This window comes from Parus major, chromosome 8 (assembly GCF_001522545.3).
Source record: "Parus major isolate Abel chromosome 8, Parus_major1.1, whole genome shotgun sequence".
NCBI lineage: Eukaryota > Metazoa > Chordata > Aves > Passeriformes > Paridae > Parus > Parus major.
Genome location: NC_031777.1, coordinates 16,319,424 through 16,346,326, shown reverse-complemented (window position 1 = coordinate 16,346,326; position 26,903 = coordinate 16,319,424). Strand labels below are relative to the sequence as shown.

The following is a 26,903-nucleotide window of genomic DNA, read 5'->3' as shown; positions in this document are numbered from 1 at the left end:
GGTGAGAAAATTATTTAAAATCTTCTGTGTGTTTGTTCAGTTGTAGATGTTGGAACTCAATTTATCCAGAAACTGGGGAGGACCTGAACTGGCTCAAGCCGTTCTGAAAGAGAGAAGAAGCAGCACAACCATCCTCTAACAAAAATGGTACATTCAAGAAGAAGCTTCAGGAATCAGCTAGGCCTCATGTTCATTTGCTTTAAGTATTAATGAACTTCAGAGCTTTTCCTCATTAGCTGATTTTCTTTACTTAAAAAGATGTTAAATGTGAGCCTTTAATTTTAGGTTCCCCCATATTTCCTGTATTTCCCAAATTTAAGTCTTTGTTAATGACTTTTCCATATAGGGTTTCTCTTAAATTTCTGTCAGAGCCTGTAAATGTGCATAACTAGTAAAAAATATGTTATCTGCATTTAGTGTGGGGTTTTGGAACCCTCACGGCCAAGTCACCTCTCCACTGCATCTCACCTCACATGCGTTTCTGTGTAGTGCCAGGAGAAGAATGGAAAACAGCTATGAAATAAAAGCAGATTCTGCTCCCATTAAAGGCAATGAAAACTGTGCTTTTACTTCTACTTACTCATAATAGCGGAGAAAAATGAAGTGGAAACAAGCACAACAAAACACCTCTGCCAGTTATCTCCAAGCTAACCAAGCTTCCACTAATGAGGTGCTCTGGCATTTTAGGAAAGACAGGTTCTTCTAGAAATGGAAAAAAAACACTGAGTTTTTCTTCCAGTTCTGAAAGGCTAGTGAAAAAGGCTATTTCAAAAAATGGATGACAGTCAAATTTATAATGTTGTCTGTGCTATTAAGTACCTAAAGATGCCCATACAGTTTCTTGTCAATTAAATGCTTTTACATATATATATTTGGAAGCTTATTAAATATTGATACTTATATACCTTACCAAATTATTGACTGTATTTACAGGGTCATTTAAATGACCATAAAATTTTGAGAAAGTTAATAATATCAAATTACTATAGTGGAGTAATTTTCAGGTCACATTTTCTAGAAAACACTATACCATGGACAATCACATAGTCTATTAAACAGAACAGTACAGTTTGTGGAAAAGATAATAGTCCAGATCATGAGATAGCACCAGATTTCATATTATGATTTCCAGATGTCTTTGTGAGCTTAATGCATACAGCATTGGTTTAAGTCTAATCTGCATGGCAGAAATGCAAGTTGTTCCAATTTTCTTCTCACTGGGCCTGTGTGGAGAAACAGGAGGGCATTGTTCTGCTGCTTTGTAGAGAGAAGTTTACCCAAAGGACAGGGGAGAGTGGCACCTAGCTGTGTCCACATCCTCATCTGGCTGCAGAAAGCTGGCAAATCTGCTCCTGATGTTTATCTTCCCACCTCAGCAGCCCTTTTCCTGCACGCTTGTCTCCACACAGTGTCTTGGTCACCCCAAAACATTGGACAGAACTGGCCTCCCTGTCCTGTCCCCAGCCCTAACCACTGGAAGCATCAACATTCTCTTTTGTTTAGAATGCTGGGAAGATGTGTTACAGCAGCCTGTCACAGCTGTCAGGCTTCTGTGACAACCTGGTTGCATTATTCTAAGCAGTGTGTGTAGATTCTCTGAAGAGACAGAAAGGCTGGAATTTGCCAAACTGAACATCATATATACTCACCCAGAAGCTCCTGGAGTGAGTGTCTGTGCAACCAGCAGGCAGCCTCCCAGCTGTTTCCAGGGTGCAGCTTTAGAAACAAAGTTCCCCGAACATCCACTGTAAAACAATGTATTGCATCAGTCTCCTGAATCAGGGACTAGGTGAAGTCACATTACATCACTGGCAGCCTGGGGAATTTACAGCACTTTGCAGGGCAGCCCAATATCCTCCTGTGCCCAGATGTCCACAGGTTTCTGGTGGGTCACACGTAACCATAAACATTAAATAGTATTTCCTCTGTTACATTCCTGCTGGAGACCATTCTACTGGTACAGGTAGGTGGGTGAGATAACAGTGCAAGGACCTGACAGGACATTTGCTTTTCAATTCTAGCACTGTTGGGCTGGGAAGTGAAAAAGAGCTCTGCAAACAGAACAGGTGTTTGACATGACAGTGCAAAGGGAAAAAATGCTCAAGGCTACTTTTCCTCCATGGAAATCTCTACAAAAAATTGTCAGTTTGAGGCTTTTTGAATTTCTCTCTGGAGTCAAATATTCAGTGTGAATTTACAAAGGTGTGTGAGGAAGGAGTATTTTGGCTCCTTCAATCCTGTGTTACAAAACCTCCCAGGGCTTCAGTGAGGATTTTAGCATCTCGCAGTCTTCAAATGTTATGCTGTGCAAGGATGTGCTTATACATAATTTTGTAATTGAAATGGCATGTTTACTGTTCTATTTCATGCTTGATTGTGTTTTTTAAACACCTTTACTCATGCTGTTAGAAGTGGGATTATAATTAAAATGTCCTGTTGAACACCTTGTTCAGTTCAATGAAGGCATAATAGAAGTATAAATACTTGTTCTCGTTGACTCTGTGATGTCAGCACAACAAATGCAGTAAATGTCATAAAACAAATCTCTCTTTCACCAAAGCATCTGTCAGAAGTGAAGGGAAAACAGAATCTGTGACTGGGCAAAGAGGGGCCCTCCCCTTTGGAAAAAGGAAATACTTTGAGATGTTATCTGTGATATAGATGTGTTAACTAAGGCATGGAATGATTGATTGATTTATCTAGTTATGAGGCAAAAGAAAAAAAAATCAGAGGGGAATTTGTTCCTCTACTCAGTCCCTTGGCCTAAAGACTAAGTACCACTTTCTCCTACACTTTCCATTAGGAAATGCCAAGTCTGCCTGTGAAGTATTAAGGAGCAACTTATATTTATTAATATTCCTGTTTCCTTTAAATATATACAGATATGCAGACTTCAAGTCTTTATGGTGGAGTGGAACTACAACACAATGTCCAAATATTTCTGTCACTGACCAGTGACTTCAGAACTTTAGCATAGCAATAATGGTTTCATTTCCTTTGTGTTTTCTCTTGTAGTCTAAGTTACCACCAATTATGTGATGTCTAACCTTTCTGGCAGGCATATATTCAGTCTTAAAGAGCTTTAAATTACTTCACAGCTTGAAATTACATGTAAGAAGGGATGTTCCAACATTTAGCCTAATTGATGCTTTCTTGGGCAGTTTACTTGGATACCTTGGCTCAGTTTCCTCCTCTGAAAAATGCGGAGAACAATGTCTGTGTTCCTTGTGCTCTTTGATGTAATAATGTTTTTACTGTACTAAATACTAGGCTCTACACTGCACAAACCCCATGAGGTTTTAGCTTTGTGTCCTTTCACTGGCTGAAAGAGGGCTCTCAAAACCAATCCTGGGATGTGTAATATTTCTGTGCCAGAGCAGGACTTGCCAGTCAGTAGCTGCCCTATAGAAAAAGCCCATGTGATCTTTACGAAGCAGGCAAATAAGCCGACCCAAAGGCTATGGAAATTGCCTTCTGTGCACAGTTTCATTTCCAGCTACTCCAAGCTCAGCAGAAGCTGGACATGCAGATTGTTCACAGAATTTAGCCTTTTAAATGAAAGCAGTGAGGAAGTTACAAAGTAGGAGGTTTTTCCCCCTGGGATGAGAGAGGCAGGTGGGTACATAGGATGGTCCAGTCCAGACCAGAGAAAGATTCAGCAGCAGCAGGGATAAAGCTACAGAACATAGAACAAGCAGGACAAAATGGACAAGAATGTTGTCAAGTGGGATTGCAACAAAACTTGGTGTATTTCTTTGAATGCCTCATTATATGTACAGGTGCAGCTCTACACACCCACACATGCTGCATTTATTTCAGTGTGTGATCATATAAATACCTGCAGGTGTGATACTGAAGAGATACCCACGCTGAGGCATGAATATGGAGTTCCACATCTGTATTGGCTGCCTGGTTCACACAATGAACTTGTGCAGTCAGTGGGTTCTATTTCCACCTCCTGTATGCACTTCAGAATTAAAACTAAAGAAAAGTCCATCCTGGTTTTGACATTTAACAGGATGTCATGGCATAGAACTAAAATATGTGTATGGGACAGTCATCATAACCTCAGTGTGTTGCACATTATATACAAAATTAGGATGAAACTAATTTCAGATAAAAACGGCCACATCAATTAAATGTATAGTAATAAATCCATAAAGTTGGAACTTAATGTGTCTTTTGGAACACCTAAAACTTCAGCTGGGCTTCAGTGCAGTGGTTGGTTTCTCACTTCTGGCACACACTGAGATGGCTCCTTCTCTATAATACCATCAGATAGTCCATAATACATGGGCTGAAAATCGTGGCTGCTGCAAAACCATGGTTCTGAATTTTCTGACTTGCTTACATGTAAAAAAGTCTCAGACATGGCATTACACTTATGCAGCTGGTTTAATTAAACAATAACATGTCGCTAACTACTTGTCTATAAACACCCTCCTTTCAGTGTCAAAAATGTAAAACAGCTAAAGGATATAAACTGGGGGTAACATTTTGCATGTAATTGCTGCCCGCAAAGACTCAAGGTTGTCAAAGTTTCTTACCTTTTATAAGGCCTTTAGTGATAACTTTTGTTTCCCAGAGAGAAAAATAAACCTACCAAAGTTCCTTTGAACATTTCAGCAGCCTTTCATAGTGTTAGCTGTGATAGTAATGGTGTCACATTCCTAATAAGGATGTATACAAACGGTGTTTTAGGAGTCCCTGCTGCTTTCTTTGTGGAAACTATCTCAGATGCTTTGGGATTATTTGGCAGTAACTTCTTTTTGCACCATGATTTCACAGAGATCTTCTCTGTTATCTTCTTTTCAGCATATTCCTTTGAAGATCTAGGGAGAAAATGTGGTGCTTGAGCATTCAGTGAAACCTGGTTTGCATCTCCATCTAGCTAAAGAAAGGGCTGTCCTGTGACAGAAAATGTGAAGGGACCATAGTGCCCCAAATTCAACAAAAAATTTACATAGTGTTATCCAGGCAAAGGAATAATGAGAATATGGTTAATTGAGATTTCATAGGAAGCAAAGGAGAAAAGAAAGCACAATTTTTTCTTCAGGTCCGAATGTTGTTACTTTGCCCAGAGGGTCCCTGGTTGCCATCCATGGTTCACAACAGCGAATGTACTCTGTGCAGCCAAAGGGACCACAAGTGTCTGGAGCAGTGGTAGAATAACACTGTGCTAACGAAGAGTCTCGTCCAGGCAAATTCAACTCCCTCAGAATTAGCCTGGGTATCTCTCCATGACACATTTGTTTTAGAGTCACAGCATGTTGCAATTTTTAGGCTCTGGCAGGCTCCTATGTAGGAACTGTGTCCAAGACTCTTTATTTCATCTGCTCCAATTGGGAAGAGTGTGGCAGTTCCTTTCGGTTGAGACTTTGCTGTAATGATCTGAGTTTTAGCCACTGTGAGATTGGCCCTCTGCAAAGCATTCACTTGGTGTTACAACCAGAGACAACTGAGCTCCAAAAGTGAGTGCAGACTCTGTCTACTTATTAAGTAAAGGGGCATGTGGAGAGCCCATTACTCAGTAATTGGTGCTCGCTGCCAGTTAGCATTCAGCAGGACTTCCAGGATTTGTATAGACCTTACTGCCCAGAATGGCCTGGGATTGTTCTTGCCTTATTTGCTTCCACTATAATCAGCTGGTGGCTCTCTGCTTTGCAGAGCTACCAAAACCAGCTTGATCAGACTGAAAGGCACCTGGAAGTACAGGATGTCCCCAAGGAATTCATCCAGAGGGACATGGAGGTCTGAGAGATTCTGTGGCTAAGGTTGTGTTCCAGTTTTGTGAGCTTGCAGGTTTCTTCCCCTTCCATGGAAGACAAAAATGATTACTGGGACTTGTGGTAGATGATACAAATGCCTGCCTGATTGTGTAAAACCGTAAATAGGTATTTAAAGACAAGGCCCTCAAGTGTGATGTGACTCTAGGCAAGACAAACTGCACTTTGCTATGGGAAGTCGAGAGAGACAGTGTGGTAAGTCTGTATAGAAAAGCCTAAATAGCCATTTGACAAAAACACAGCTCTGTGGGGTACATGCCACTTGCAGCTTTGTCGTGGGAAAACCTTTTGTTGTCCGTGTCCCAGCTGCTGCTGTTGCTCCCAAAGAGGCGGCTTGGTGAGGTCGCGGGTAGGTGTCCACAGCCCCTGGCGGGGCTGGCGGCCTCAAGCAGCCCACTCTGCTGCCCAGGAGCAGATGAGCTCCGGGTCCGCAGGGGGAAGAAAGGGGTTCTTCCCATATGCAAATTCCCCGCGATATTGTATTTCTTTATTTATTTACAGCCTAGGCGGCATTAGCCACAGCGGCTGACAACGCGGCTGAACGTATGCGGACAAGCTGCTCTCCCCGAGCAGGCGGGCTCTGCCGACACCTGTGAAGTGAAAACCTGTCTGCATCGCAGGTGAGAAAGCAAATAACGCAGGGTGCCGCCGCGGGAGTAACGCCCGCCAGTGGGACTGCCGCAGCCACGTCCGCTGTCCCCCGCCACGGCTGCCCGAGCCTCCGGGGCCGGGCCCATCGGGGCCCATCGGGGCCCATCGCGGCCCATCGCGGCCCCGCCATCACCGGCCCCGCGCGCCGTTCGCCGCAGCGCCCGCCAGGTGGCGCCCTTGCTCGGCGAGTGGCGTGAGGGCGGGCGGGCCCGAGAAACGCATCGCGCCCACCCCCCCTGCCCGCCCTGCAATTTCGGAAGCATTATAACTAAAGTGTTTTCAACTTATTATTATGCATGAGTAAAAATTCCATGAATGTGTAACATTTTCGCCTGTATTTCCCTCTTTTATAACATCATTTAAATTTCTCATTAATAATTTAGCAACGTTCTGGATTTTAATCACTTTTCTCATCCCCGCGGTCTCTATCCGAGGCAGCGCTCTCCTCTCTACCTGAAGGTGACATGGAGGCAGGGCTGGAGCCAGGGGCACCCGCCCCAGCGCCCTGTCCGGCTGCAGAGTGTTTCCTTCATCACTTGAAAATCCAAAGGTTGCTAAACCCGGGGCTTGAGTAGGTCACCATTAGGGAAAATTAATTTTTTTATATTTTTTTATCTGAGTTTAATTATGGTGGTATTTGTTTGATAGCTTGTTACTGTAAATAAAAGAGATAAAAGCAGCCCTTCACTCGAGCAGAGTTGTGAAATATGTACCTAATTAAAACTATTGGTGTAAGAGGCTAATAAAGTACATGTGCCTACTAGATGTCTTACTCTAATGAATCTCGGCTAACTTACTCTGAGCGATGTATTTTGGTGTTGGTAGTAAGGGCTGAATAATTATGGAATTTATCATGAGGTGCTTATGAAGGACCACAGAGGTCTGGGAGGGTGGCGAGGGGGAAGGACCCCCTGCCATGGTCGGGTGCAGGAGGAGCGGAGCCCAAGCTCCCCCGAGCACAGGGGCTGCCTGCGACCCCCAGGGTGGCCACGGAGCCCTCGGGCCAGGCCCCGCGGGCTGCAGATGTGCGGGGGCAGCCCGGAGGGGCGGCATGAGGCGGCTGGCTGCGGGCTGGCTGAGGGGCTGGCTGAGGGGCGGCATGAGGCGGCTGGCTGCGGGCTGGCTGAGGGGCNGGGGCGGCATGAGGCGGCTGGCTGCGGGCTGGCTGAGGGGCGGCATGAGGCGGCTGGCTGAGGGCTGGCTGAGGGGCGGCATGAGGCGGCTGGCTGCGGGCTGGCTGCAGCCTGGCTGAGGGGCTGAGCGCTCCCGCTGCCCCTGGGCGCTCCTCCCCAACCAGCTCCTCACCCCCTGCTTTCCCCCTTGGTTTCGCCTGGCACGGGTGAGGAGCGGGCCACAGCATGCGCTCCTCAGGCTCCCAAACCCAATGCAGATGGGTTGTCTAAAGCATTTCAGATGGAGTTTTGGTCTTGTGCCAGCAGCTAATCAAAGTCTTAATTCTGGAGAATAAAAAGGCCGAGCTTTCCAAGCTTCCTCCAGCTGGTTTCTGCCGGGGATGTGGACGGTCGGCGCTGCTGAAAACCCTTTTGCTGCGGCTGCTCCCAGCGGCACGGGCGGGGCGGTGGGGCTGGAGCAGGGCCGGCACAGCTCTCGCTCACCCTGTGCAGCCAGGCTGCCCTTGAGGTCAGTTACCTGCTACGGCTGAGGGGGCCAGCTTTGTACAGGCCTGTGGACAGACACCCTCAAATCCATCCCAGTCTGACTTGTAGTGATGTTAGGCACGTGAAAAATTGTGTGTGGAGAACCCCTGCCTGAGATGTGAGCTCTGCCCTTTGGAGCAGCACAGGCTTGTCAGGAGAAAGGGCATGTACTGAGAGAATCTGGGCAGTAATAAAGGGGTTGGTTAAGCAGAAAAAGAGCCCTCAGACTAGCACATATTTTTATTCCTTTTTTTTTTTTTTTTTTTTTTTTTGCAACATAGCAGTGAAAACATCCCAAGGCAAAACGTCTATTNAAAGGGGTTGGTTAAGCAGAAAAAGAGCCCTCAGACTAGCACATAATTTTTTTTTTTTTTTTTTTTTTTTTTTTTTTTTTGCAACAGAGCAGTGAAAACATCCCAAGGCAAAACGTCTATTGTAGGCTTTCGTGTAGTCCCCAGTAACAAGTATTTAAACGCTTGCACGTGTGTGTGTCCTGTCGTGTGTGCCCATTTAGCGGCACTGCGGGCGGCCGCTGGGGCTGCTGCACTGGCCTCTGCCATCGTAACCTGGCGCCCCGCAAATCTGCGGGGCCCCAAGCACGCCGTGCCTCATCCCACGTGAGGCTGGAGGGCTTTGTGTACAGCCGAGCCATCTGGGCTTTGCTGTCTGTCCTAGAGTCAGATCTGATGAGTTCAAATGACTCTCTGCAAGTGTGTGGTAGCTGCAGCTGTTGAAAGCGCTCCGGCAGCTTCTGATCTGCACATGAATTTGGAGGTTTTTTACAAGTGCTGCATCGGCAGTTTTTCTGCAGAATGAAATTTTCACTATTGCTACTATCAGCTGGAGAGACGGGTGGAACTTGTTATCTTCCTTGCAAAACCTACCTTTTCACGGGGAAGAGATCGTTTTTCATGGTTGTACAATCTGCTAATGGGGTAGATTGAGAATGAGATTGAGAGGAACTAGTCTGTTTCTGTCTTTGTCCCTAACTTACTGTTTGACCTTAGTAAAGTCTCTTAGTCATTCTGGAAATCAGGTTTCTCTATCTGTAAAAAAAAAACAAAAACCACCAAACCAACAACAAAACAATAATAGCTATATCAAAAGAGACAGTCATCAATATCTAGAAGTGGCTGTAAAAATTTCAGGTGAAAGTGTTATGTATTGTCACACAAACAGCGTCAGTTCTGCTTTCTCAGAGACCTGTAAAAATCTGGTTTTTCCTGCTGAGAGAATTTTTTCCATGTTGCTCAAGCAACAATCATTTTAATATATTTTTCTGCCTCTCAGTTACATCTCAAATATTTGTGTCTGTACAATTTTCATGGTCTCATATCTTGTCTCTTTCTGTATAAAATGTATATTGTCATCTTAAGGGGAATGCTTTTTCTTTCAGTTTCTTTGTAATTACCAAAAACAGTTTTAACCTGTTAAAATATTTCTGCGTTGTCGGCATGATGTGGTATGGTATTGAAACCTCGTTACTTTGCAGCACACCTTCCTGTGCATTGTTTTTACCTTCTGATAACATTTCTAGTAAGAAACCAAATACCAGCAGAATGAAGGGGATACTTGCACTGTTGGATCCAGTGTGATTTCGCATATGAAAATATGCAAGAATAAATTACACTCTCATGTAGCTAAGAAAGAAAGAAATATAATCAAATTGTTTCTGCTGGCTTTTCTTCAAGGCAGAAAACCTGTGTGTGTGTGCGCATGTGTGTGTTTTCTACGCAAGCATTGTTTGTACTATGATCTGGGACCTGGCAGCAGGGATGCCTGTGCAAAGTTATTTTGATTTCAGCATGACTCCACCAAGAGACCCCAACATAGAAGATTACCCTTTTTTAGAGGGCAATGAGCTTGGGTCCTCAGCAAGGCCTAGATTTGAGGCACTCTGAACTAAAGTTATGTGTAGAACCAGAGCAATAAGAGCCAAACCAAGTTACTCTAGGACAGAGGCTGCAAGGAAACTTACTATCAAAAGTAGGTTTCCTAGATGCTGATAGATGGCAGCCATCCCATCCCACAGACTGGGGATGTCCTGACATTCCACTCCCAGTGTAACTTGTTCTCACATCACAGAACTTCTAATTTTTTACTTTTAGTAAGTGTGATTTGATAAGCTAAGATAAACGTGCTTTTAAATTAATTTCAGGCATAAGTTACTAATTCTATTGTTCAGATTCTGAGATGGCTGATCTAATTTTGTTTTTCCTTTGACACCTAAGCAAAAATCTGACATAGATTTCATTCTTCTCATGGTAGAGAGAGGAGTGTAACCATATGCAGAGGTGACCAGTATCTGAATGTGCCTTGCAATCTCTGCTTTAGTACGATGAATTGGTGTTCCAGCAGCATTTTGGTTTTCTATGCTGTTCCCATATCCATTGTCTTTATTTTGCTTTTTCCCAGATTTACCTTGACTTTCTCTGTGAAGTCAAAGACACCTGACGCTGGTAGTCATGTTTTTAAGATTATCTGCTCAGGAATGTCTCCTCAGAGAAGTCTATTTTCACTATTTTGCACGTCTGAAACAGTAGCTTGGGACTGGATGAGTTGTTGCCTGGACAAGTGCATGAAGAGAATTGGTTTAGACTAGTACTGCAGAAGGCAGCTGTTTGTGAATGGACTCATGCATGGAGGTCTGAGAATGATAAATCCAAGGCTTCGTCCCTCTGGGTCAATGGTCTTTGGGACAAGACAGGAGCTGAGGAGACACTGCTGCCATGGAGTCTATTTCAGGTCACAGTCTTGTCAGGTCAACAAAAGTCACAGTGTAAATGGTGCCAAAGCAGACTTGGTGGCTGTGCACTAATATTTATTCTTTTTATTATAAGCTTCATTTTGCATTCTGACAGAGTTGTCATTACATACCTTTTTTGCAGACCTACTAGGAAAAAAACCTGAATGTGCTTTTTTTTATCATACCCTAGGCAATGAGCCAAAATGTAGGTCTGAGGAAACCTTTGTGTCACCCTCTTCTTGGAACTTCCAGATCTTCTGTGTTGTACTGGATCCAGCCCTTTCCAGCTGAGCTTTGATGACTCTAGATATTGTCTTGAGATATGTTTTGGGGCTGCTGTCTGGACTCTGGTGCTATTTGCAGCAGCTCTTGTACCTTCAACTGATTATCAGTTAAAGGTTATGGATGGTGCTTGACCCCTGACTTGTGTCTTGTACCTTTGTATTAGACCCTGGTGCAGATTGGTGGGCCAGACTGCCTTTCCCCATTCCCTTCAGCTTATAGATCTTTGGTGTGCATCCAAACCTAATGCAGTATAGAGGGAAAGGTCTTCAGGTTCCCAGAGTGTGTATACACATGTGGTCAAAGCCCCAGCTCATTAAATTAGTATGTGCAGTGGAGACCAGCTACTGATTTATGTTTTCATCTACGCAAGGTAAATTGGATTGAAACTTCACACTGTTTAAAAAGGAGAGCTGAGATTCTTGCTTACCTTTGAGTTCTAAATTAGCAGGCACATGATGAAGCTTCATGGACCTGAAGAAGCTGGTTCTGAGTTAATATGATGCCTATACTGAATTCACTGCAGCCTTTTGTATCAGAAACCACATGTACACAGCCTCACATTGTGAGACAAGATTAATTTAGCTGTTGGCAAATTATGTGCCGTATAAGAATGTTCTGTGAACGACTTGGGTTGCAAATTCTACTGCTTAATTTTTACAATGCAAAATACCAGTAACATGAACTACTGGTTTCATCTGAACTTTACAGAAATGTGAATGACAGGCAGCCAAAATAAGGAGATAAATCGTGAAAAACTAGACAACGTAAGTACTACTGAGTCATATATTAAGGGCCTCAATATAAATGATAACATAGAAAATAGATATAAAGTTAATGGCAAAGGTTTTCGAGCTTCAGACCCTCTAAAAAGAGGTGACCTCAACAAAATGTGTGATTCTTAGATGTAATTATAGGGAGCAACACAGGGGTGACTACTGAGAATATTTCCATGTTTCAGTTTAATATGTTATTTTAATGTTTCTATAATCTCTCCACTTTTAGAAACAAAATTCCTGTTCTCTGTCTCTTTTAATTGTTTTAGCAATAGCTGAAGTGAAGCAAACTTCTCATGATCTACCTACCTTAGAGAACAGAACCACTCATTATTGGTTTGGAAACTCAGTTTTTGGTATGCTTCCTACCTCTACCAATTCACTTGAAGCAAGTGTTCCTTACTCATATCAGTGAAATGTAGAAAGATACTTTCTTGCTCTCTGTATTGCTGATGATAACTTTTACCTTCCATTTTATTCCACCTTAAGATTGTATTGGTTCCAGTCTTCATGTTCATGAGTTCACCTAGATCAAACAAATACCTTCACCAGTGCTTTTAGACACCCTTTACTAGCTGAAAACCACACCACATTTTGCTGCCTGCCCCAGTCCTTCCCCATATCTCTGCCATCAGAAGAGGCCACGCAAGCCTCCCCTAATGCACTACAAGTAAAGCCAGCCTGGTTAGCTCATATCCATGTTCATCACCAGGTGAAATGACTCTGGCTGCCTTAACTTAAACAGATTAGGTGATTTGTGATCCCTTGTGCTAATGGAGCAGTATGTTGGGTTCTTGGAAGACAGCAATAAGTGCTAGAAACAGTGCTTTCATCTCCCAGAGGAGCTTTCTTGTGGTCTCAGGTTTTCACAGCACTCCCATCCTTGAACCCAATCTTGTACCCCTCAACTTCTGTGTTTTTTCTGCATATGTTGCCTTTATTTTTACTTTAGCTGCCAGAACTAAAGATATATTTTGACATTTTAAATTAGTCTTCTCTGTTCAGCTTGCTCTACCTGTCTTTATTAATTAAACTTGGGTCTTCATATTAGGGTCCTTCAGTTCATCTCTTCCAGTTTCAGCTCTTACTTTCCATTTGCCTTCATTATACTTTGCCATCCTTGAACTGCACTGAACTCTTCCTCATTTCACATCTTCCCATACAATATTCAGATCTACTATTCCTCTGTCTAATTTTACCATGGCTGATGTGAAAATCATCTTTGCTAGAGAAGCAGCAGTGAGGAGACAGACCTTTCTTCTCTTTGCTGCATTCATTCTTGCTCTTACATAAAATCCCAGCTGAAAAAGGGCATTCTCTTCTGTGATCATAACTTCACATTCTTCTTTTTCCTGATGCTCTTCCCTTTGGAATACATTTTAATACATCCTCATCCATGGAAACGATACTGTTTATGTTTGCAATTTTTCAAATGTGCTTGGAGTTGGTGTTTTTCAAATGAACGGTGTATTAAGATTTAATCTGAACCTAGTCAGATAATATTGACCTGCAATGAAAAAGCTGTATGAATGAGATAGCAGCAGACAGCTAAAAGTGCTGAATGCCAATTGCTGACTGAAAAATGATACCCAGAATTTGGTGGTGGAGAGTAGATGGGACATTTATGAATGGAAAAGCTTTCTGATTCCTTAAATATTTTGATTTTTTCTTTTTTTTTAAGTTTCTCTGTTTTTTCCAACATTTGCCAAAACTTGCCTGTGCCTGTAGGGTGGTACAGCTGCAAGTTTCCAGGAGCTGCTAATCCCTCTGTAGGCTACCACATCCTGATATCAGCTCTGAGGCCTCTCTGTTTTGCCACAGTAGACTTCCCCAAAATTAAAACAAAGAACTGAATCCAAGACTATGGATTCCTGATGCATCTCTGAGTGCTCATTTCAGCTACATTTCCCACTGTTCACTGTTAGCAGTCATCAGGAAACAAGTACTTTGGTTCCAAAATCAGGATCTCCTGAAACAAATCCCGAGGTGTTACAGTATTGCCACATTGTGTTAGGGCCACAATGAGCTGGCTGTTGCCCAAAGCAGCTTTTAATCCAGGTCATGTATATGGAAGATAGGCAAGGGAAGCTGATTCTGCATATATCTGAGTTGCCTGGGTTAAATGTGGTGAATTATTGCAGCAAATTCATTCTAAACCTTCCCCTTCAGTTTTTCACAAATTCCAAATGTGGATGTTGCTCTAAATGAAAAGAAACAATTAAAATGCCTTTCTGAATGCATTTGAAATGAAATAAATTATTGTAATTTCCCTGGGCAAGCCAACTCTTTGGAGGGGGCAAAAGTTGCAAATGGAAAAACAAACAAACAAATGAGTGAGTAACTGGGATGTGCTGCCAGAGAATCAGAAACAAGCCTGGTAGAAGGGGGAGGGAAAGGCTCTGCCCTGGGACAATTTGTAGAAACCAGAATGTGGGAGAGAGTTGAAATGAACAAGAGAAAAAAAACTTCCACTGTTTTTTTTTTGTTTTGTTTAATTTTTTTGTTGTTTTTTTTTAATCCAGATAATCAGGTTACCAGGACCCATGATGCTGCTATGAAAGACGTCTGACTTCAAGGCCTTTGAAAAAAAAAATAGGGATTTCCAGTTTTGTTGGTCAAGTTTTTCCTTTACAGGGGTTTCTTTAGCCACACAACTAAGAGGTGGGTCCCTTGGTTGGAACTGTAAAGGGGAAGAGTGAATGATGGTGCCAGATGTCCCAAGTTAACAGAGAGTGAGAAAAGCCTGACTGCCAGCTGCCTTTCTTGCCTTCCAAATCTCAGACCAGTGAGAAATCGAGACATGGTTTAGGTCTGTGTGCAGGTACGCAGCCTGCTTCACCTCCCATCAACTGGGGAAGGGAAGAGTGCTGCAGAGCCGCTGATTGTCTGCTCTCTGAAGACTTCCTGTTAGGGAGAATGCTCTACTGTCCATTTAGGGTAGTATTAGAGCTGCTCAGAGCTGCTGAGGCATGCAGAGGAGCTGCAGATGGGGCTGAGAGTACAGCTTGATACTTCCCTGTTCAGCCACCAGTTACAGCATTATCAGGCGCTCACCAGAGGTGGGTACCAAGACTCCTAGGACGGCTGAAGGCAAAGCAGGAGGTCTGCTTTTAATGAAAAGGTAGTTTATGCACAGCATTTTTCTTATTATAATGATAAAATGGATATGAAACAGTTACACTCCAGACCCTTACTTTTTTTTAGTGCTATTTATTTTTTTTCAGAACATTGAAAACAAAAAAAGCAAAAAGAGGGAGGGGAAAAAAAAGGAAAAAGAAAACTTCCTTCAGACAACAATCACCTTTTGAGTTAAATTCTCATGCTTGGTCTTAGCCCAGAGGGATTTGTCTTGAGTGAAGTTTGAAGAAAATCCTTTCAGCAGTTTCTGAGTTACTTAAATGTAACCATGGAGGTTTGGATTCAGATGCATTTTTTTACTTATATAACTCAAAAATAGCTTTGCTTTAAAACTTTTAAATTAACCCTCCTTAACTTTTCAACTTGTCACCTATCCTACTGTATAGCTTATAAAATTTTAAAGCTAATAGTATAACAAACTCAAATAATGATACTGCAGATGTTCAAATGAATCTTGGGAGAAATAAATTATAGGGGTTACAGTGGGTTGTTACTGAAGAAAGAGCAGCTGCATGCCTTAAACCATGTGTTCTTTCTGGTCTGAAAAAGGCCCAATTTTTTTCTACTATTAAGCGTTAAGTGGCTTTGGGTGTGGATTTTAATACTCATTACGCATACAAAATTAAGCATGTAAGTTCTGTTCCTTTTTTACCTCCTGATAGCCCTGATTTAGACTTGTCAAAACATTCTCTTAAATTTTCCTGCTCTCTTTTTAACACTGATACAATCAACAGGACTCTTAAATGTCTCCTAAATATTTATGGACTTCAAAGTCACTGAAATGCTCTGTGATTCTCTTACTGTTATTATTTTATTGCCAGAAGATCGAGGCAATGAGAGGTGAAGTGTCTTGGTAAGTAACGTTTTTTTCCATTTTCTTTGTCCAATCCTCCTGTTGCTCTCTGGTGTTTCTTCCTCTTTGTCTTCTTTCCAACATTTCTGCCTCACTTACTAGTCCCATTCTCACTATCTCCTATCTATCTTTCAACCATCTTTCTTTATTTACTCTTCTCCAACAATTGCACTGAAGAGAGCTCGTGATAGAAATTATTTTTACCTTGGCAGCAGCTTTTTACCTTTATTTTTTTCCTAAATGTCTGGGATGGGTCTAGGCAGCTCTCCCCACTTTCATCATCTCTCTTCACATCCCTCGTGACCCTGAGCCCTAGTCAGCAATCTGATGTCTGCCATGAGAGTATATCCCATGATCCAAAGCCACAATCAGACTAAGGTGTTGTAACACTGTGTGTTGCTTTACCTGCTTACCACGCTTGTTCTGCCGCTTTCTAGGAATTGCACACCTGTGCCAGGTTTTTCTCACAGAATAATAATGACAGCACTGTCGCCTTTTGCACGTCTCTCCTCCTTGCTCCTGTGCCCATCTTCCTCTCCTAAGCTTTGTGGTTCAGTCTCCTGGCTGGTGCAGTTTAGCCAGGATATGGGAGACTTGTATTTAGGCTCTGCCTGAGGCAATTTGAACTTTAATCTCTTGGCCCCTGAATTTGCACCCTACCCAGGAGATCATCAACTCTTCTGTGAGGAGGGTGACCTGAGTCCTTTCTTTGAGCAGGAAAGCTTGAGCTTGACTTTTCAGTCTTGTAGTGGAGACACTCACCTGGGTGGGGAAACCACGTCTGCCAGGGCCTGCCCCAGTCAGTACTTAAGACCAAGTATGGAGGCATTCCCTGGAAGACAGTAGCAAAGCCCAGGTTTCTTGCTTTCAGTAGTGCTCTGAGAGCAAGCACACAGAACGATCAATTCAATCCATTTAATTATTCCATACGAGCTGGAACAGCTCCAACAGGATGGACTGGAGAAAGACCCTGCTCAACAGGATCCTTTTAGAACTGCACTGATCTCACTTGGCTGCCATGGGTCAGCTCCCTCATACTCCAGAGCAGCCTGCCTCAGCACCACTGCCTTGATATGAGACTGGGTAGTGAGGACATGTGCAGAGACTGGAGGGGAGGGAAATGAGCTCCTGAACATAAACTTGTTATCCATGGTGTCAGGTTTGGAGTTGCAGCTGAAACAAACACCTGCCAGTGCTGCCTCAGTTACCATTCTGGACAGGAGTGGCAGCAAATACGTGGTGGAGGGAAAAGAATTCTATTAAAAGACAGCACGGCACACTGGAGCACTACAAGGCAAATTGCTTTTAAAGGTGGAAATACAATAAAAATAGACTAAAGAGTCTTAAAATACAAAATCAATGCCAAAACAGAGAAAGCCAGAATGACTTCCAGATCTCAGCTATAGGCAGTTGTCCCCCAACATAAGCCAGATACTGTCAGTGTGTGGGAGACATCCAGGAATTTTCTCTCCTGCAAAAATATTAGGGACATTATATGTTTTAACTGTAATGGAAAACTAGAGCTCTAGTACTCAGTTCCAAAGGAGAGCACTAACCATTGGAAGGGATGTGGTACAGGGTGTGTGTGTGTGTGTGTGTGTGTGTGTCTGCTCCTTTTCTCCTTGGGATTCTATAGCTTCCTTCATTCTTCGCTTCTCTCATATTACAGAAAGAAGGTAATTTTTCCTGGCCATTTACTAAAGCTCATTAAAGACTGAAGAGAACAAACAATGCTATTCCTTAGAGACTACCATTCAAAGTCATTCTACAATTCTCTGTTCTAATACTTGAGACAAATTAATTATTCCTTAGTGAAAAGTGTATAATTCCTATTCTTCATTTTTGGGGTGGGGAGTGGGGAATAATAATAGGAAGTTTATATCTGAGTCAAAAGCTGTCTGAGCTGAAGGGAAATGAGAAAAAATGTGTGTTCCAAGAAGAGTAAAAGCAATTATTCTAATAATAATTCCAGGGATATTAATGTCTTTTTAAAGTAGATTGCTTTCAAATAAACACCAAAGTTGAAGGCATAGGAAAGGCTGGTTTATTTATTAATCATTCCAAAAGTGCATTTTTCTAAATGAACAAGTGCATGAGCAACTTCGCTGGCACATATTAAATTTAGTTAAACGGCAACTTGTAAATATCTAAAAACTTCTGTAACCAGAGACTAATTTGTTTAACGTGTAGAAAATGTTCTGTGGATGTGAGGAGCTACATATTAAACTTCAAAGCAAAATGCTCCAGAGATTACACCATCTTAAAGACTGCATATTGGAAAGGCCTTTATACATTAAACATAAAGGACTTTTAATTCTTTTCTATTTTGAATACTTGTCAATCTGTGTGACTCATGCTTAAGATTGTAAACTGTCATTTTAAGGTGTGATGTCCAAGTTGAGACCTGGACCATGATTTGCAAGGGGCTGGCTTTTCTCTTTCATCTCTATTAATTAATCCTGTTTCAGTTTGCCCAGCGTACACTTCTGTTGACATCACCTTTTCCATATACTTTAAAGAGTCCCCAGAGAGATCTACTGCAGAACAAAAACTGGACAGAGAATACATTTGGAAACCATTTTATTTCTCAATTACCAACCAAAACGTATGGAAAAGATTTACACTCTATCTGATTTACACAATAATTATACTTTGAAAGCTTAGAAATAAATGGCTTGATCCCTGAAATCATTAGTTACTATACCAAATGTAATTGGTGTAAACTAATGAGTTTACTGGATGGCTGACCCTTAATTACTGATTATAGTTAAACTCTAGCCAATCAAAATTTCGTTTACTTATAAAAGTACAGCATAGTATTAACAAGCATTACATTTCCAAGCAAGCAGCCTTATGATTAGTTGTAGCACACAACTCAAGCCTGTTCAGGGCTATCAAAAGCAGCTTTTTAATAACAGGGCACTAAGCAACCATCATTCTCTTACCTCAGCTTCTATCAGACAAACAGAAAGAAACCACATAATTAATCATCTCATGCAATAGAAATAAAGCATCTGGGCCAGATCCAGGTGGGATATACACAGCCGCCTTAGTTCAAAGAGCTGCAAGAGGCTGGGGATCCGCCTTAGGATAACTGACATGGGGAATTCTGGCTCTCTTGGGGGAGCAGTATGGGGCATGGAAATGAAATACTGATTGATTGTGTGCAGTCCCATGTGATGTGGAGAAACCTATCAACAAAACAGGTTTAATAATTCCTTGAATTGAGGAGGATTTCTTGGGCAGATTCAGTATGTGGTGATAGGACTTTTGATTACTGTACTAGCAATCCCAAAAATCCAGAAGTCATAACTCCTCACTATTTATTAGATCAAATGAAGAATGATTTTTTAAAATAGAATACTAAATGAGAACAAATTATTTTCATTTGTCTCTGGTTGATCTTGAAGAACTAATATTTTGCCTAACCAGGAAGACTCAAAATTCCTACTAAAAAAGTTTAAAGCAGATTTGTATTTAGACCATGATTCCAGAGTTGGGACTTTAAACAGGTACACTAAATATTTTAATAAAATAATAAGACTTTACAATGCTTGCAGTCACATCCTTAAAGGTACTTAAGGTACTTAAATTACTCCAGTGATTTAAAGATACTGAAATTTTCCATCTCCTAGATCATTCCTGTGAATCCTAAACTTCAGATAGGAGATTGATACCAGAAGGCACAAGCAGAAGATCAGGTGCTATGGAGATTTAGTGTGAAGAATATGTATTTGCTGGAGCTCTACACTGACCAACTCTGCAGATGACCCAACAGACCTCACAGCTGCAAGGGTTAATTCTGTCACAATTGCAGGTCTCTCCTATTTTGTTTTTCTCGATGATGTTCTCTCTGGGGCTTGCCCTTCATAAGGGGCTAGGCTCAGCAGAGGAAAAACCTTACCTAATGGCCCTTTGGAACAAGTACTGTAACACTTGCCCACTTATTAGTATGAACATTTTCTTAAAACTCAAAAATTGAAGAACGAATTAGTTCCCAGAGAATCTGCACATGGGTTAAAGTGAAATTTTTACTGAACTCCTGTTTGTGAGATGCATCTGGGGTCAAGAAAAGGTTAAAGTTGTTTACTGCCTTCAAGCTCTGGTCTTATAAGTTAATTCAGAACTGTGCTTTGAGCAGCTACAGAGAGTAAGTCCTTGCAGCAGTGAATTGCTGGTTTGATGTCAAGGTCCGTGGGCCTTAATCATAAAATTAGTTTGTTTCTTAAGGAAACCCTGGCAGGGACTTTAGGGTTATATAAAGTCATTATACTGTTTTAGAACACAACTTTAAAGATGCCTTGGAATGATCAGAGTTTGTGGGAAGGGATAATTTTTTTTATTATTTGTGGAATATCCTCAAGCTGTCATAGCTACAGCACTGCTACTTGGAATAGCTGTTCCACAGTTCAAAAGAAAAGACAAAGGATTTGTTGAAGCCTAAGTCAGGCAATTAGGGCATATCTGTCCAGAGAAAGCTCATTGAATTGAATGGATCCCATGTACTTCCTGACAACTGACTCCAGTTTTGTAGGAGCTGTATATTTGGGGCAATCAAGGTGTTCTATTACAATTCCACAAGAGCGGAAAGAGGGCCTATGAAGCTCTACAAGCTCTGCTTTTCACTGTTCTCTGTTGGAGAATTCAGGGATGAGCAATTTTGAAAGTCATGGAAAAGAAAGAAGGCATAGTTTCCAAAACTTTGGGATCCTGTGAAGGTGAAGACAAAGGAAACACTAAACTACACAACTTTCCTGTCCACCCTCTGCACAGCAGTGCTGGTAAGATCAATGCTGCCATTTCTGTTTTGCTAATACTGAGACAATACCCTCCAATGCAGAAGGGAGACAAGGAACCATTGATTTAGGAGGAGGAGAACACACTATAGGCAGGTTTACTCTCCCAGCCTGCTGTGCCTGTGGCATGGAGGAAAGGGGGGCCTTTGGAATGACTGGTGGAACAAGCACCAAAGGGCCCCACTTTCCTCTTTTTCTGTGAACCCTGTATTACTGTTTCTGTGAAAGAAAGCATCAAGCCCCATCTTGTTCATGGAAATACAACATATTTTAAAGCCGTAGTTAATGGATAAACTGTTTTCTGATTGGATGAGCCACACAATAAATCTCTTCCCGAGCCAAGTGCAATGCAGCTTATTCAGTTACAGTGAAATGAGCCGCTGTCACTTTGCTGCACTTGCATACATCAGGAAAAATGCTTCCATCTTCATCAGTCTCTTAGTGAAATAGAAATAAAACAATTTTAACAGAATGGTGTCACTGGATCTGTGGCACCTGCTTTAAAAATAAATCTCTTAGCTTTGTCTTCACTATTACTTTCAATAAATGTCCTAGCATTGCCACAACATTTATCTAGCAGCAGGAAACCATTATCCTATGACAACAATCTATTCCATTAACATTAGCTCTTAATTGTAAGATTGTTTATAAGACAGCAAAAGCTACTGAATCATAGTAGAATGATAAAAAGTTATGGTCATGGAGTATAGTAGTCCCTCCAGTTATGAAAAACAACCTAAGAGTAGAAAGCTATATTTTTATATGAAAAATAATGTAATATTCTTATGCAATACAATGTTTTTAAATAATGGATTACATCAGGAAGGTAACTATTAAAGAGTTAATGTTAAAAACTGTTACTAAGAAACTCTCTTTGATAAATGGTATGGCTGAAAAACTAAATAGAAAGCTTAGAAACTCTCCCTCTTGCTTTTAGCAATGCTGCACCGAGCCAAACAGAGAAATCATAATAACAGAAACACATTTGTCTGGCAGAGTGAACAGAAGAAATGTTGCAGAATTGAGATACGAAGAACCTCAGTGCAGAATAGAAGGAGAACTGTCATTCTGATTGTTTGTCATTATTGTTTCATGTCCAGTTAAGTGAACTTAAAATGACAGTTGTGTCATAACTGCTGGCATCTATGTAAATTTCAAATCAAATATGATAGAGGCATTTCTGCCAGACACAAGTCACCAGGCTGCTCTTCCTCTTCATTTTTGTAACCCTCCATTTTCTCATGCCATTGCTGGTAGCCCTTAAATTAAAAAGACAACTTCAACAGGGGGTCTCTGTGATGTGTGTGTTTCAGTGCTCAGCCTGTACCTTGCTTTCTCTCAGCTTTTTGAAACAACGCCCAGTGTCAAATTTCCACCAGAAACAGTCACCACAAACATCTAGATGGATTAGCTAAAACTCTGCCTTCCCAGGCATGATGTGTCATACAACAACACCCTATGAAGTTCTAGGTTGAGAACATCCCCTGAAGACATACAGAGTTAGCAGCTCGAGCAAATGTTCCTCCATTGGTTTACTACAGCCCAAGCCAGGTACCACAGAGGTCTTCTCTGTGCATAGGTGCAAAATAGCCAGAAAACATCAGTCATGGACCTTTCTGTACATTACAGCATGGTTCAGAGATCATGGGAACTTCATAAAGATATCAGACATACTCCTCCATTGCAATGAGCTACATGCAAATAATTCATTTTCTGGGTACACTCAGATATTCTAATTACACAGGATTTGCTACTGGACACACATCTTTGAAAATAATTTTGATGCAATTATAAAGGTATTTTGTGTGGACAGCACCATGAAAAATTATTAAACATGCTATTTATTCACTCAGGGATAATATACTAATTTTTTCTGCATATTTAAAGTTACTCGGCTAATTAATTAGATAATAAAGGCTAGAGTTAAGTTTTCATTTTTCATTGCAACACATTATATAAATGATAGTGTTATAAACATGTACCTCTGCATTAGGTAAGTGCATTTTGGTCAGCTGGTTGAGTCCGATTTTTATTTTTGTAATTCCTTCCCAGTTGATCTTTTTTGTACTGTAAATTTAAAGTAGCTTGGTGGCTACTTCAATCTATAATTTGGGCCTTCCAAACAGCACCAAACTGTGTTGTCCTGCCCTCCCATATGTTAAGCAGACTAGTGAATAGAGGCAACATATTATTGCCAGTTCTATAAAAGTATCTGTGAAGAAAACATTTTTTTTACCCCAAAGAGTAAGTTCTGTGTGAGTTTACATTAGGTATTTGACAAAGGATTGTTTTCCCCTGTTAAAGATGGAGACATATGAATCATAAAAATATTCATATTTGAGACAAAATATCACTACATTTATGTCACCACAAAAATCAATTGTCAGTATATGTTTAAGAATAGCAAATTAACGTTAACTGATTTGCTGATAAAATGCCTATAGACTGTGGAATGTAAAGCCCTCTTTCAAAATTCACATAGCATTTCCAAATTTTTTTTTTTAATGTAGTGAACTAGTTACTACATACACATATTCTAGAGACCTTTGAAGAGTTTTAATTTTAAACAAAAATTACATATAATTTCAAAGTCTGATAGCTTTGCCTGTAGTCACAGAACCCACATGCAGGACCTGCTGCTACTGATGGCTTGTGGTAATGTATCAGTTTCTCCTGACATAAATGTGCACAGGACAAATTGGTGAACGTAATTTCAGCCGTATGACGTCATTACTAATACAGCCTTAGCTCTTCCAAAAGTGGACTTTATTGTTAATATAAATATATATCTGTAATTACTGACATTTATCTTATTTGGCTTCTGTCCTAAGTTATGGATACAGTGATGATAAAAGGGTCTTGCAAGCCCTTACCTAAGCAAACTGTGCCTACTAATTACCTCCCATGGTTCTGGGTTCCTGTAAATAAAGTTACTCATATATTTATAAGCAAGTCAAAATCTATACACATATTTTTAATGATATCTTACTCTTTTGGACAAACACTACTGTCTACTGCTTAGAAAAGAATGCTAAGAGTGAAGCTATCCAGGATTCTTCCTAGCTTCTGCCAGGATGTCACTCTGCCATATCACTGGATATCCAACTTAAATACTTAATTCAGTCACATTTTTAAATTGATTGAGGCCAGAACCAGAAGATCCTATGTGAGTAAAAGGATGCATTACTTTAAAGTAAGGAATGGCTGTTGACTTTTCATCACTGTTTCTGGAGAAACTGGGGTCAGAGTTTGTTTTAGAAGTTTGTTCAAATGGTGTAGCTTGCAAGACACATGGATTAGCAATGTGCCACATGAAGGATCTCAAAGCAGCAGCCTAAATATTTCTCTCTAATGAAAAAAAGAAAAGAAAGTGCCCTAGGTGTGCAGTATTGAGGGAGAGAATCTAGAGGTCCCATGGGAATGCAGTATTTAGGGAGAGAACCAAGACCCCTTTCCAAAGTGGAGAGATAACTGATGAATTCTGCACTACCTGGTATCTTAGGGGCACATCTAGGTTTAAGAATGATTTGGAACCCAAGCTGTAACATTTTCCAGACATTCAGATTGCAACTACTAAGCCAGCAATTTTATGCTTTCCCTTCCCTGACTCCAACAGTACCGCAATATAAGCAGCCAGATTTTCTTCTGCATTGTGTTTTTTATCCATTCAGCCAAAATTAACAGTCTTCTAGGATAACGTATGCCAAGTGAATTTAAATCTTGTGGACTCAAATCGACCTAAAGTTGATGGATACATTCATGTCTACTGCTGAAATCTACCAATTACACAGAACTATGTTAACTTACCATAGAAACATCTCATCTAATAGCACAGATGATGTTGAACTAACTAATTACATTATGGCACATAGACAATGAAAAACATAACGAAGATGACAGCACAGCAACAGCAGATGCTGCACAGAAGAAAAATTAGAAAAATATTGCTCTGCAAAATGCTCTCAGTTAAGGTTTCCTCTGTTAAAATTAATCACAAAAATTAGCGATGATCAGATCTCAGAAGAAGATATGAACATTGTAATTCTATTTGAAAGACATCATTAAGCCATTTAAAACTCTGCTCCTTGAAAAGGTAATTCCTGTTTTTTGTATCACTCATTTTTAAGACTAGTAAACATTTTAGTGCCTATGGCAGAGTTTCTTGGTAGAATATCTTTTCCAATAAGGAGAGGTCCTAATGGCTCTCCCAGAGTCTGAATTTGGTAGCTTCCAGCCATTACAGGCTTAGATAATTAGACAATGTAGATTTTATTTTAGCTTGGCATTTGCTCTGTTCTTGTGCTCTTAACTGTCAGAGAGCTAAAATATCAGTGATTGTTGATTATCTGTAGCATGCCTTGTTGCTTTACATATTTTAAATTGTACCAGATCCTACATAACAAATCTAAAACTGCTGAGTGTGTTTAAATGTAATATGTACATGGAGATTACATCCAGATGATGTATTTCATAGACCGATGCTAAAAAAAATTTAACCATAGCACCGGTCTTCTCCCCTTTCCCTGTGGAAGCTTTCCATGAGCTCCCAAGTCCACTTTAAGCAGACTCCGAACATTTCCCAGTCCATGGAGAGACAATGAAACAGAATTTTCTCCCGTGTTTAACTCGTACCTGTGGTACTATTCAAATGTCGATATTTTATTTCCTATATATTTAGAAACAAAATGTATCTTCGCTATCCTACGTCTTCCCAAGTACATTTCTCCCAGGTAGACAATTTTCCTCTCAATTCTAAATGGATGCTGGGCACACGTCTCCGTGCCCAGCCCAGGCCGGGGCTGCAGGAGACCCACAGGTGGCGTTGTGGTTAAAGCGCACCTGGGCTGCGACTGCCGGGCCGGGCTCACCGCCAGGCAGTCCCCGGGCGGGCAGCATTCCTGCGCCGGGGCGCTCTCTCCTTAGGCAGTGCTCCCGGGAAGAGTTCCGTGTACCTGTGCGGGGCACCGCGTCTGCGCTAGCCGCCGGCAGGAGCAGGTTTAAAATACTTTGTTGTCTCGGACATCGGGGAGGGGGGCGCACTGAGCTCGTAGCTCGCTCACGCTGCCATCACCACGTACCTGACAGGGCAGGGAACGTGCCCGCTGGCGGCGGGGCCGCCCTGCCCTGCCCTGCCCTGCCCTGCCCTGCCCTGCCCGGCCCGGCCCTGCCCGCGGCGCACGTCGAGCGCGGCCCGAGCGCTGCTGCCGTCCGGCCAGCGCTGCATTGGCTGCGCTTACGTCAGCGGTCTGGGATCGAGAAACTCCTGTTAGGAAGTTTTCCGTCCTTTAACAGGTCCCGGGAATATGCCACTGAAAGGATCCACTGGCGAGCGGAGCGCGGGGTGACAGGGGCGCGTGTGTCCCCGGCCGGGCACCACCGGGCGCGGAGCTGCGCCGCGGACAGCACCCGCATTTAGGAGCACTTTTGTCATTCCGGGGGTGTGTTCCAGCGATTCGCGGCTGTGCTTATCCTGTGAGCTGCACTTAGGCCTCACAGGCGTGCAGTTAGTACGTAGTGGGTTTTTCACAGTTTTAAGCGTCCCCACTAAAGATTACTTCTTCCGATTTGCCGTCATCCCTGGGCTTCTCCCTCAGAAAGGCAGCCGCCTGCCCTGCTGACGAGCAGTGCCGCCAACCGCGGCTGCTTTATCGCACCGAAGCCTCCACTGGGGCTGCCGCCGCGGGTGCCCGCCTGAGTCCCGCAGCGCAGTTCCCGCGGTGTGGCGGTCGGCGGCTCGACACGGCCCCTCCGCCCGCAGGGCGAGCCGGGCACGGCCCGTCGCCGCCTCTCCCCGCCCCGACGCGGGACCCCAGGACGGGCTGCGGGCACCGGGGCCGGCCGCAGGCAGCGGGGGGCGCCACGAAGGCGGCAAGCAGCGGCTGCCGCGGCCGCGCCTCCCCTCGGCGCCTCCCCCGGCCCGGCGGGGCCGCGGCGGCGGGGGAAGCGCGCAGCGGCCGGGAAGGGCTCCGAGGGACATCGTCCTCCGGGCGGAACGGGCCTGCCCTCGAGGACAGCCGGGACGAGCCCTCGCCGCCAAGTTTCTCAACTGGTGGCCGGGAGCTGGCGGGCTGGGCGGGGCGGACGGTGCCCTGACGGCCGCGCGCCTCCCCTCAGCGCCCGGGCGGACGGCGCGGCCAGCGCTGCCCACCTGACTCCCTCCTTCCTCTCCATTCCCCTCCTCCTCCTCCTCGCCCCCTCCCTTCCTCTCTCTCTCTTT

At 42.7% G+C, this 26,903-nt stretch overlaps 2 long non-coding RNA genes across 15 annotated transcripts in view; both read left to right on the top strand.

Annotated features, from left to right (window-relative positions):
* The window catches only part of LOC107208118, a 59,412-nt gene extending 52,210 nt beyond the window's left edge, over positions 1 to 7,202 (top strand). For 10 of the 11 annotated variants that reach the window (XR_001523097.2, XR_001523096.3, XR_004498545.1 and 7 more), the window contains one exon: positions 41 to 547. This is a non-coding gene — a long non-coding RNA (uncharacterized LOC107208118). Of the gene's footprint in view, positions 1 to 40; positions 548 to 6,287 lie in introns of those variants that run through there. The other variant, XR_004498543.1, reaches the window with a different exon arrangement.
* Positions 7,203 to 11,263: 4,061 nt separating this feature from the next.
* LOC107208119 lies at positions 11,264 to 21,974 on the top strand. Of its 4 annotated transcripts, XR_004498568.1 has the most exons (4): positions 11,298 to 15,020; positions 15,859 to 15,890; positions 19,526 to 20,671; positions 21,624 to 21,974. It is a non-coding gene; the product is annotated as an uncharacterized LOC107208119 (long non-coding RNA). The 4 variants fall into 4 exon arrangements; XR_004498567.1 differs by having other exon boundaries at positions 11,264 to 15,020; positions 15,859 to 20,671; XR_004498566.1 differs by lacking the exon at positions 11,298 to 15,020 and having other exon boundaries at positions 15,042 to 15,890.
* Positions 21,975 to 26,903: the final 4,929 nt, after the last annotated feature.